The sequence below is a fragment of the Peromyscus maniculatus genome, chromosome 7 (genome assembly GCF_049852395.1).
Source record: "Peromyscus maniculatus bairdii isolate BWxNUB_F1_BW_parent chromosome 7, HU_Pman_BW_mat_3.1, whole genome shotgun sequence".
NCBI lineage: Eukaryota > Metazoa > Chordata > Mammalia > Rodentia > Cricetidae > Peromyscus > Peromyscus maniculatus.
In genome coordinates, this window is record NC_134858.1 from 15,806,452 (window position 1) to 15,819,116 (window position 12,665).

Here is a 12,665-nt window from a genome sequence, read left to right on the forward strand (position 1 = left end):
TACCTACTGACAAAAAGAAAGAAATAATTCAAATGTATACCTACTTTGCAGATTTTTCAGTCTTGAATGACTTCATGATTTTCAGTTTGGTGTCATGGCCCATGCCAGGAGGATATGTTGAAAATGAAGAGATACTAGGGTCATAAGAGTTTCAAAATTTATGCGGAGTTAGAATATTGATCAAAAACTAAAATACTTTGGGCAACTTTCAATATCCTTATTTTATATCATTGCCCACCCCTGTGTTTGGTTGAACAACCTTTTATAAAATTCTTCAGTGTGTATTATTAACGGGTGAATATTCTCAACCAATCCAAAAAACTAAGAATGCTATTGGATAGCAGCCCAGACGTATAGCAGTTTTCTCCACTTTTCTGCAGATATTAATCTATGCAACTTCTTGATGTTCCACTTTCTTCGTTCTTCAACTAATGAAATCTCATGTGTGCCGTCCTGTGGTGAAACACATCTTTTGTGACATCCTCAGTTGGTGTTTCTAGGTCATGGTCACTGGTATTTGGTTCAGAACAAATTTATCTGAGGCAAGAGCTATTTTGTGTTAACACTGATTTTGAAATAGACAAGTAAATAGAGTTGCTATTATTTTATGTTGGGCATCTATTTTCAGTATTTTAACATGTTTATAAAATATCTTCTAGCTAAAATAATCTGGCTTTGGGGGTAGAGGTACGGGTTTTGAGTGAAAATTTGAACTTAGTGATTGCATATAGAATATTTAAAGTGGAAAGAGTCACTGCTGACAGATTGATGATTGTATAAAGAAGAACAAGCTGAATACAGGCGCATATGATGCTGTGGGGCAATTAGAACTTGGGAAAATATGCCTGATATACACAATAGACTTAACCGTCCTTTTCACAGCTGCCAAACTTAAGAACTACATTTCCCATAAACCATTTCGATTGTAATTCTTCTTAGAAGCCATTGATTGGTTTCCCCGAGATTTCTCAGTTCCTCAAGACTGCAGGGTTCATCGAAGCTGTCAAACTTCATTTCCCAAAATGCACACCGTGAATGTTCCCCGTTATAAACAGCCAATGAACTTCCGCGAGATTTCGGAAGAGGAAGTGAAATTGAAGCCATTAGCCTAAGAAAGGAATTGAAGTGAGACACATGTGTGAAATAATGTTTAGGGGCTTCTCCCCTGTATCTATCCGGACCCATTTGTTCGCTCAAGCGTTGGGGACCTTTTACATGAACTTTTACTAAGAACTTCGGTCTTAGCTGCGGAGACTTCCGCTTCCTGGATTCCACCCTCAGTCCCTCAGTCCGGTAAGCAGCGGTCTCATCCCTTAACCCTTTAGCTCCAGGAAGCAGAGGGAGGTAGTTGGCAGGGATGAGGACACCAGAAACCGCAGGAGGAGCGCCTTTCGGTCCCCATAGCTGGACCAAGGAGAACTGGGGTTAGAACACTTCATAGGTGACAAAGGGAGGTTCTGCCGACCTGGTTTTAAAATTCGTACAGCAGGGTGTTCATGGGTGACCGGATGACAGGAATTGTTCTTTCTAAAACCGTCGTTGATATGAGCACACTGTTTTTGTTACTGTTAAACTTGCATAATACCTTTTCTATTTTAAGTTAAATCTTCAGTTACTTTATGCGTTTGTTAGCTGACAGTCCTCATGCGAATAAATCACTTGTAAAAAATAGTTGTGATTTAGTTTTACATACTGCCAATTTAACTCGAAAGTTAGTTCATTTAATACTTTATTCGCTAATGTTTTGTCTTGAATTTTTCCCGTTATGTCTGTCCTTTATCCTTTTACAATAGACATGCAAAAAAGGTCATAACTTTCATACTCAAAATTATAATTAAAGATACAGCAACAGGTATATTCTCTGCAGAGGCCAAATTTTTGTTTGCAGTCTAGCAGATGACAACAGTATCTGTAAACAATCAGCATGATTATAGAGATCAGTGATAATGGTTACACAATGATGGACGTACTAGGTGCCAGTGAATTGTACACTTCAATTGAAATAAAATGGTTATTTTTATATTATGAAAAAATTTAAAAAGTAACCATTGAGCAAATTTACAAACTAGACTATGATGGAGATCATTAAACCTTAAAAGCTTGTATGCTCTTCTTATAGTGCATATTTCTCTCTCTCCTATAACTAACTATGTGGATTTTACTGTTCCCCAAATAAGCACTATTATGTATTTTCATAAAAATCGTGTTGTTCGTAACAATGCAAGCATGCCATTCTTGTGATGTAGAGATTTCTAAGTATCTTGTACTCAACAGGTAGTCGTCATTTTTCAGCGATGTCATACCTTATATTTTCAAATGAGATTATGAAATCCAGATATGGGATTTCTGTTCCCAAAGTTTGTTGAATCTGTTTGTAAGTCTGTAGAATGTTGGCATTTTTGTGCCATTGAGTTTTATAGTTAATCTGTTACTATTTATAACTAAGAACTTTGACTTTGGGTGTCCAATTACATTTTCTTCAAATTGTACTCACTGAATTTGAGATCAACATTCTTGATAAAAAAAATTTCTACTAATTTAGTATAATATTTTGGATGTTATTCAAAAGTAGTTTTATCACCTGACAAAAATAAGTAAATATGTATGCTTCCCTTGAATTATACTTGCTGTATTCTGATTTGGCTGGAGACTTGGAATACATTAATGAATTTGTCTAGCAAAATCATAGATGGTCCTGTTTCCCTTCTGACTATAAGTGAAATGAACTTCCCATGTGCTTGAATTTTTTTCTTTCTATGTTTATTTAGGTCAAGGAACTTGTCTTTTTCTGGAGGTGTTTATTGAATTTTATTTATCTATTTATTTATTTATTTATTTTGCCCATTTGCTTGCTTTTTCTTCTTCTCTTTTTCTGGTTTATTGCTGTGGTCTTTTACCAAGTATTTTCTTTTTTTCTGTTCTTTTTTCCCACTGTCTTTCTAGTGTTGATAAATTCAAGTACCTTGTCTCAGCCAATATAATGATGATATAGTGAATGAATAGACAAATAACTGTTTGTTCATTTTCTTTTGTTGTTGTTGTTGTTCAAAGAATAGTGGAATTAAGACAAATGACTTCAGTGGTACACTGAATTCATATAAGTAACTAACTTATTTAGAAAGGACACATTCTCTTGATATTTGGAACTTCAGTTTGCTATTTTTTTGTGTGCATGATTTATGATAAGTTTTCCTTTTCTATTTCAGGCTTATGCCAGCCATCCTCCTAAAATGAGGCAGAGGCTTTTCCTGCTCTAAATCTGGAATATTTGGGGTAAGAATATCACCATTTATTGGACATGTTGATGCACCACTATGATTTCAGCACTTAGGAAGCAGAGGTATGAGGATCAGGAGATCAGGGCCAAGGTAGACTGTGTGCATCTCTGTAGTCCAACCTGGGCTGCATGAGACCCTGTCTGGTGGCTCGAAGAGTGGAATCACTTGCAGAGCAGGTCTGACTGACAACCTGAGTACACATGCCAAATCCCAGCACCCCTTAAAGGAAAATGGAAGGCTAAGACAGTAAAATGGGCTAGAAGTATGTGGGTGTGGGAGGGGGGTGTAAGTGTCCTAGCAAACACAGCACTGCAGAACTAACAGAGAGCCCGTGACTCAGCAAGGTGGAAGGAGAGGACTGATCCCCAGTAGTTGTCCTCTGGCCTTCGTGTGTGTGCCTAGACATGCTTACACGCACTTTTTTGTCTTAAAGGTACAGTCTTCTTTTGTAGCCTCCCAATCTTCCTGCTTCAGAGGCCTGAGTTCTGTAAGGGGTTTTGCCATCATGCCCAGCTCGGGAAAACTTTATTTAAATCTGTACTTGAGTTTCTGAAAGACTATGTTGTATCCATGTTTTCTATTTTGTTACAATAATTTCTTTAGCAAGTTTTTATTTCCACATAATGTTTAAGTTATGTAATCAAAGTTTGTTCACAATCACTTATATTTTATTGTGTTCTACATATTCCTAATATTTATAATTAATCTTTTTTTTTTATTATTTAAACAGGCTCTCACAATGTAGTCCAGACTGGCTTCTCAAACTTATAATCTTCATGTTTCAACTTTCCTCTGTGCTGGAATTATACAGGTGTGTACCACTCCTGTTTAGATACTTATTTATTTTATTTAAAAAAAAAAAAAAAAAAAAAAAAACATTAGAACTTTACTTGACTTAGACAATCCAATTTATTAAATGTAATTTCTGTTTCATACGTTTCTGGCTTTTTATCTAATTTTGTGTGGCAGGGATAGGGTCTTTGAAGCCCAAGCTGGCCTTGAACTTCTTGAATTTCTAAATATGCTTATTGTATATTATGAATCCTTTGATATATGGATTAATGTAGCAGTTTCTTTTGAATTTCATTTCTTGACATTTTGTTGGAAACATATCTCACACTATTTGTGCAAAAAACTATTGCTGACAATATATTGTCAAAACTAGACCAGTAGGACACAAATAAGAAGTGACTGCTGAACATTGCCAAGACAAGGTAAGACAGTCCTTGAAAATTCCCTGCTTCTCAGAAAAGTCTCTGTCAGTTATTCTAGGCCTGTAAGCCAAAGATGGATGCCCCAACGTTACAGAGGAAGCATAGGGTGACTGTCTAGGCAGCAGATGTCCCTGCTGTTAGGTAATATTATATCCTTCTGGTGCCTTTGATGGAGTTGAAGACTGTATTGTTATAGTTTTCATTAGTTAGGTAAATTAAATGTAAAAATGTAAACTCACCAAGATAAGATAGATAATAGAGTATTTTCTTTAATTTTGCCATATACAAATGGAGTGGATATTATAACTAATTCTCACTTGATAACTATTTTGTTATGTATAGTTTTACTATGTTTAGATTAAAACTTTCCATTTTAATTAGACAAAAAGGGGGAAATGCTGTGGAATAGTCCTGTACACTGAAAATATGTTGTTGTCATTGTTAATAAAAAAACTGATTGGCCAGTAGCCAGGCAGGAAGTATAGGCAGGACAACCAAAATAAGGATGCTGGGATAAAGAAGGGTAGAGTCTAGAGTTACCAACCAGACACAGAGGGAGCAGATGAATGTGCTGTACTAATAAAAGTACCTCCATGTGGCAAGAATGTAAATAAGGAATATGGGCTAACTTAAAATATAAGAGCTTGTTAGTAATAAGTCTGAGCTATTGGCCTAGCATTTGTAATTAATATTAAGTCTCTGTGTAGGTTATTTGGGAACTGGTGGGTAAGAAAGACTGCCAACACTCTTCCCTTTTAGCCCCTGGGACATGGTCTAGATCACAGTGGATATATTGATATATTATTGATATATTGAGAATACAACTTGTATTGTTTTTTTCTAGTCTAGGTCATCATGGAGAGAAAAATGAATTTGAGTAGTAGTGGAATTGAAGAAACAATAACATGTCGTGTTCTTCACTGCTTTGTGTATGTTTGCATGCATGAATAGCACTGATTGAAATAGGCCCAACAAGGGCAAACCTCAGTAAAAGTGCTGTTCTGTATGTAATAGTTGCAATTAAATACGAATGCCCTGACACTGTTTTGTCAAGTCATATGTGGAAATAAAATTGAACATTGGAAGAATTGCAGCCACCAAAAAAAGGAGTTTATAATGTATAGTTTGGAATCCCAAAATCAATTTTGGATCATAAATTTAGCAAATGAGGTATAGCTGCTGTCATTGTGAGAAGGAAGGCATGGACAGGAGTAAGTTCTGCTAAGTACCGGGTGAAGTCCTTCCTCGCAGCCAACACCTGATACTCAAAGTATTTGTTTGGGTTCAGTACTCTAGTGAAAGGAACAAAGGTAGTTCAATGTAGCACCTTTCTTATCCTGTGCATTCCAGCTGGGATAGTGGCACCACTCCTAGTTAGCCCCATTTCCTCCTAGTTAGCCCATTTCCTCCTAGTTAGCCCCATTTTCTCCTAGTTAGCCCCATTTCCTCCTAGTTAGCCCCATTTCCTCCTAGTTAGCCCCATTTTCTCCTAGTTAGCCCCATTTCCTCCTAGTTAGCCCCATTTTCTCCTAGTTAGCCCCATTTCCTCCTAGTTAGCCCCATTTTCTCCTAGTTAGCCCCATTTTCTCCTAGTTAGCCCCATTTCCTCCTAGTTAGCCTCATTTTCTCCCAGTTCGTAATGAAGAGAAAAATGTATCTGAATAGTAGAATTGAATAAACAATAACCAGGGGGATAATATTCATTGTGTTAAAAAGCAGGTACCATAGAATCTAAAGTTTGGTGTCTCTGAAAACTCTGCATCCCACTTCATCCATGATGCTGTCGTTCTGATTACCACTGTCTTGTTCTATGTATCTTGCAGAAAACTTCTGGGTTAATAGTCACTGTACCTATATCTCGATATGCCCTTTACCCGGCCAATCTTCTGCTGCAACTGTATTCGAGGTCTCTTGTTGGTGACCTTCATTCTTCACCAATAGTCTCTCTGTTGGCCTCTTGAGTTTGCATTACTGTAGAACATTGAACATATTCCACGGGTCTTGCTTGGATGTTGGGGCATTGTCTCAGTTTGAGCCACCTGGCTAATTTGCTCCATGAAGTAGATGATGAGGCTTAGGGTGCTATGCTAAACTGTAAGTCTGCCTTAGCACCATGGTTACTGTTCATATCGCAGGACCTTTGAAACTATTCCCAATCCTTCAGATTCTTTATACACCTTTTTGTTGTTGTTGTTTGTTTTTGGTTTTGGTTTGTTTGTTTGTTTGTTTTTTGTAATCCTTGCAAGCCACTTGCCTCATAGAAGCTATCTTGCTATGCAAGTAAGTGAGGATCGATTTCTACCCATTTTTTATTGACTCTTTACTTTTATGTTAGGAGTTTTCACTCCAGCTCCAGAACAGTGAACAAGGAAGAGAAGTAAAAACTTAACTTGGAGCGTATTGCCTGTTTGGAAATATAGAGAAAGAACTAACCAAGTAAACTGTGTAGTATGTTAGAGGCACGGCATCCTAGTCTTGTTTCTCTTGCTGTGACAAGGACTCTAACAAAAAACAGCATAAAAGGAGGAGAGGCTTTGTTTGGTTTACACTTCCAAGTCAGTCTTTGCAGGGAAGTTGCAGAGGTGGTGGTGCAAGGCAGCTGGCCATATTATATCCACAGCCAAGGGCAGAGCGAAAGGATGCATCCATGCTGCTGCCTACCTGCTTCCTAGTACTCAGCTCGCTTCTTAGACCCTTACACAGCCCGTGAAATAGTGCTGCCGTAGTGGGCTGTGTCAACTAACAGTCAAGCTACTTTTCCTCCTGCATGACCACAGCCCAGCCTGGGCCAGAGAATTCTTCACTCGAGGCTCTCTCCCAGGTGATTATTAGTTGTGGAAAGATGACATTTTAAACCAGCCATTGTAGGAAGCAATGCCTCCTGGCCATTTTCTATGGATCTTTGGAGATAGCAGGAGCAATAGCCTAACTCTGATCAGTTTTCTGTAAGCATTTGTAGGCAAAAGTGTAGAAGAAAGAACAAACAGTTCCCCAAGTGCTACCTTCTGCCTGTACATGCTCAAAATGGTGAGAGGCTTCAGTGATTCAGGAACCAAAAGATATTCCTGGGCAACTCAGAGTATTCACTACTATGGCAGCTTGAACTTGCAGTATTGCTGGAGTTAGTGCCAGAGGTTGGATCCTACCAGTTTTGGCAGACTAGGCTTAGTCAACATTCTCAATAAGACATTTGAAAAGATACTAGTAAAAAGTGGGAAAGGGATATTCATTCACTGAGTCCACAGTAGAAAAAGAAAGTGTTGCATTGACTCCGGAAGTCCATCTACTGGTGCTGACATGAGGTTTCAGCTTAAGCAGAGGGGGCAAAGTATGCATAATTAACAATTCCAGTGAATGTGTGGTGTTTCCTTCAAGGTGATCTGATAAATTGTCAGAAACCTCATTTTATATATCTATATCTATATCTATCTATCTATCTATATATATATATACATATATATATATATATATATATATATATATATAGAGAGAGAGAGAGAGAGAGAGAGAGAGAGAGATTTGTATAATTTATTTCTATTTTATGTGAATTGATATTTTGCCTATGTGTGTCTTTTCGGAAGCCCTGGAACTGGAGTTACAGTCTTGATCTGCCATATGAGTGCTGGGAATTGCACCTAGGTCCTGTGGATAAGCGGCCAGGGCTCTTAACCTCTGAATCATCTCTCTAGCCCCATCAGAAGCCTCTTTATTGAAGACTAGTTCCCTTTCTGAGCGGCACTAGGCTTCAGTCTATTCCTTTTCCCAGCATGAGATTCCTGGGCAGATTTTGTTTTGTGGATTGAATTGTCTCAGTAGTCCAGTAATAAAAGGGAGAGTATCAGGGACCCTTTCGAATATCTTCATTTCTCTGGGGATGATCACAGCAAGGTTTACAAGACCTTGTTTCATCCTTCCCTCCATCCCTCCATCCCTCCTTACCTTTCTTTATTGTGTTCAAATTTTTGTGGGTTTCTTTATTCTGGGTTCAAACTCAGGGCTTCATGCTTGCTAGGTAAACATTCTGTCACTAAACTGTATTCCCAGTTCTAAATTCTACTTTATTAATTATTCACATCCATATTTATCTATTTGTAGTAAAATATAGCCTGTTGTAACTTAGTAAAGTGTATTAAGGGGACATATGTATTTTGGGGGAAAATAAATGTGGATGAAAACAGACAAGGGTCTGCATAGTAAGTGGAGTAGATAGAAAGTACTGTTTCAAAAGCCTTAATAAAGAAACCTGAAGAGAAGAGCCAAGCAGACACAGTGTAGGGAAGAAGATTGGAAGGAAGAGATAGCAATTGCCAGGGGCCTAAAGGATGTGCATGTCTCGGGGTATGAGGCTCTGAAGAAGTCAGTGTGAGCTGAGTAGCATAAGCTAGTGACTGGGAAGATAGTCATGGTGGGTTGGCAGGGGTATGAAACCTTGTTCTGAGGAAAATGAGACACCATCAGAAGGTTTTCAGCAAAGATGTGATATTACCTATATTTTACAATGTTGATGACAGCAACAGGATTTAGGAGACCAGTTAGGGACCATTCAGGCTTATTTAGAATTAGAAGAGCAGTTACAGTGTAGATGCTGAGGAATAGCCAGAACTTTGCAGATATTTTGAGTGTGAAATGACAGGATTTGACCATTTGGATAGAAAAGGTAGGAAAGAAAGACAAAGGACAAGGTTGGCTACATAATTTAAATACGTTGGTCCCTTCTTTCTTTCTCTGTGTCTCTGTTTTCCTTTCTTGTTTCACCTGTGTCTATGTGAATATGTGCACATGTCTGTGTATGGGTATACTCACTCATATACGTGTAGGCAAGAGGTTGATGTTGATGTTGGGTGTCTGCCTTTATCAATCTCCACCTTATTTTTCTATGTTGAGACAGAGTCTGTCATTGAACCCAAAGCTTGCTGTTTTGGCTAGACTGGCTGGCCAGTAAGCCTCCCAAGGTCCTAAGTTGATACCATCTTCTCATTTCCAGTGATATGATCATGGACTTGCACTGCCATGGCCAGCTTTTTCTGTTGGTGGTAGAATCTGAAATCATGTTCTTAGGTGCGTATGGCAAGCACTTTATTATTGTGCCATCTCCCCAGACATTTTGTTTTGCAATGCTGAATATTAAACCCAGAGCCTTTACCAATGCCAGGCAAGCTCTCCCATCATTAAATTACATCATCCATTGATACCTTTTCTTCATATTTTCATGTTAACAGGCTAGCTATAAAATTCTGTTCTGTTCTTAACTATTACTTTGTATCTCTTGCCCAGTTTTAATGATTCCAAAACAAATTCATCAGCTTGGCAAGTCAGGTGTTTTCCCTCATGTGTAAGTAATATGAACACAGCTAAAGGGGCTGCAAATGAAACCATTTCAGAAGATAGTTTTCCAACACATAACAAAAGGCTTAAGCATGTTCATAAATACTGCTCAAGCATTTTGTCATCTAGATATTCATTCTAAGGGGGGAAAGGTATATTAATAATATTTAATTAATAATATTTAATATAATATATACTTTCAGCTTCACAGATTTATTGTAGGTGCAGTTTTTATATTTGTGAAAAATTATAAACATTCTAAATATTTAAACATAGAACACAGAGCATTTAGTAGAGTAACATGTAAACCCCTGCGCCTAAGCTTAGGAATGGTTGGAGAAAACAGTTCTGGGGCAAAGCATGAGAATCTAATAATTCAGTTATAGTTTGTCAGCTTCTAAAATTTCCCTAAGTTTTTCTTCTTAAATAATTTGTTCCAGACCCTATGTCTCATGCTTATTAATACCATTTAATTAATAAGTTCTATGGAATACTCAATTTTTTTCATAGCTAATTCTCCCAGGGAATCACCATAAGTGTAGCTGGAAGTTTTCCTGTGTCCTGGCCAGCTGGCAGTCGGGACAAATCTTTCCGACTCGCATCCCCCAAGTACACACACAGAGACTTATATTAATTACAACTGCTTGGCCATTAGCCCAGGCTTATTACTGACTAGCTCTTACACTTAAATTAACCCATAATTCTTATCTATGTTTAGCCATGGGGCTTGGTACCTTTTCTCAGTTTTGCCTTGTCATCTTGCTTCCTGTGTCTAACTGGTGACTCTTGACTCAGCCTTCCTCTTCCCAGAATTCTCCTTGTCTGCTTATCCTGCCTATATTTCCTGCCTGGCTACTGGCCAATCAGCATTTTTTTTTAATCAACCAATCAGAGCAACATACATTCACAGCATACAGAATGACATTCCACAGCACGTAAGTTTTACTCTTAACATCGGCTTTTATAAGAATTCTTACGTTGTCCCAGTTCTCGCCCTTGGTGAGGGGCCAAAGACATAGGCGAGAGTTGTGCAGCAAATTCCACCAAGGGCAGGGAAGGGTCAGTCCACGTTGTCCAAGCACTGTGATCTTTGTCAGGCAGCAGCTCCGAGACACTTGGCATTGCCAAGGAAGACTGAGAGCCTGAGATGAGGATATTTGCTTCAAGATAGTGTATTCTTTATAAAAATTATGACATGAATTACAGGAGGGTAGGGAGAAGGAGCTGTGGGGTAGTGTGGGGAGTATGATCAAAATACACTATGAAATTCTCAAAAAATTAATTAAATATTATTAAAACTGAGAACCATCAAGAATGTTTTATTTTACAAATGCTTTAGTTGATTCTAAATTCCATTTTCAATAAAATATACAGGAATGTATATTTTGTATACAAAATATGTATTTGTCTTAGGGTTTTCATTGCTATGAAGAGACACCATGACCACGGCAACTCTTATAAAGAAACATTTAATTGGGGTGCCTCCTTTACAGTTTCAGAGGTTCAGTCCATGATCATCATGGCAGGGAGCATGGTGGCATGCAGGCAGATGTGATGGAGAGATAGCTGAGATTCTTACATCTTGCAGGCAACAGGAAGTTGACTCACAGTCTGGGAGGTACCCTAAGTTAAGGAAACCTCAAAGCTTGACTCCACAGTGACACACTTCCTCCAACAAGGCCATATTCCCTCCAACAAAGCCACACCTTCAATTAGTGCTACTCACTCCCTATTAGATTATGAGGACCAATTACATTCAAGCTATCACAGAAATGTATGTAATTTTTTTATTTTCGTATTTTATTCTCATTGTATTAGGCCGAAAAGGGAAGTTTGAGTCATAGTTATGGATTTGTGCTGTTCTGTTGTCTTTCAGACAAGATTGGGATCCCGTTGAGATCAGTGTTCTACAAAGTTGCCTATGGCTGCTGGAAGCAGGAGTTCCTGGGAAAAGGAAAAGAAGCAGGTGTGCAATTGGCCATGGAGGGTTTCTGTGCCAGGGAACCAGTTCAAATACCGGAAGATCCTCCACAAAGGCCACAGGTGATGAGGCCCACAGTAGGTTCTGATAGCAAATGTGATGTTGTAGTCCTACGGATACTGGCGGAATGGAGCATCCTCACAGAATTCTTGTCCTTTTGGTCTGTGTCCTGAGGTACTGTGCTGTATTTTTCCAAGGACTTGCTGCCTGGTTTCTCCTTGGATTTTCAACCATGCAAATCTTACAAAGTTACCAGCATGTAGAAACAGTCTTTTACATTTTTCCTTCTAAACTCTTCTATATACCCCTCCCCACTCTCCTTCAAATCATGGCCTATTTTTTCATTAATTATTATCACATGCATATATGTATGTACATATTAGTCTTAAACGTAGCCTGCTCAGTCCATATAATGTTACTGGTATATATAGTTTCAAGCCTGACCATCTGGCACTGGACAACCAGCTGGTTTGCTCTTCCCTGGGGAGGGCCACCCCTCCTGTTTCCAGCTTTCCTTGGTTGCCTGTAGTTTGTAGAGTTGAGGCTTTATGGACTTTTCCCCATCCACTTTGGTGGTGCATTGGTGCCGTTCTCGTTCAGCTCACATTTGAGCAGTCATAATTGTGAGACTTTATTGGGGGGGACCAATAGGAAACAAAATCTCCTAGCAAGCTTCCTGATCTTCTGGCTATTACAGTTTTTCTGCCCAACTTTCCTAAATGATCTCTGAGCCTTAGGTGCAGGAGTCTTTTGAGTCTGGACTCTACAACTCATTTTTATTGGTTGTAGTTTTCTGTAGTAGTCTCTGTTGCAAAGAGAAGTTTTCTTGATGACAGATGAGGACTACACTTATCTGTAGGTATAAGA

The 12,665-nt window shown here is 38.5% G+C and overlaps 1 protein-coding gene across 7 annotated transcripts in view; it reads left to right on the top strand.

Moving 5' to 3' along the window:
• The first annotated feature begins 1,062 nt into the window (after positions 1-1,062).
• Znf317 (zinc finger protein 317) overlaps positions 1,063-12,665 on the top strand; it is a 45,155-nt gene continuing 33,552 nt past the window's right edge. For 4 of the 7 annotated variants that reach the window (XR_013052629.1, XR_013052628.1, XR_013052630.1 and 1 more), the window contains exons 1-4: positions 1,063-1,293; positions 3,207-3,273; positions 4,009-4,089; positions 11,694-11,783. The gene's annotated coding sequence lies outside the window, so the exon portion shown is untranslated. Of the gene's footprint in view, positions 1,294-1,318; positions 1,442-3,206; positions 3,274-4,008; positions 4,090-11,693; positions 11,861-12,665 lie in introns of those variants that run through there. The other 3 variants (XR_013052627.1, XM_042280474.2, XM_076575727.1) reach the window with 2 other exon arrangements.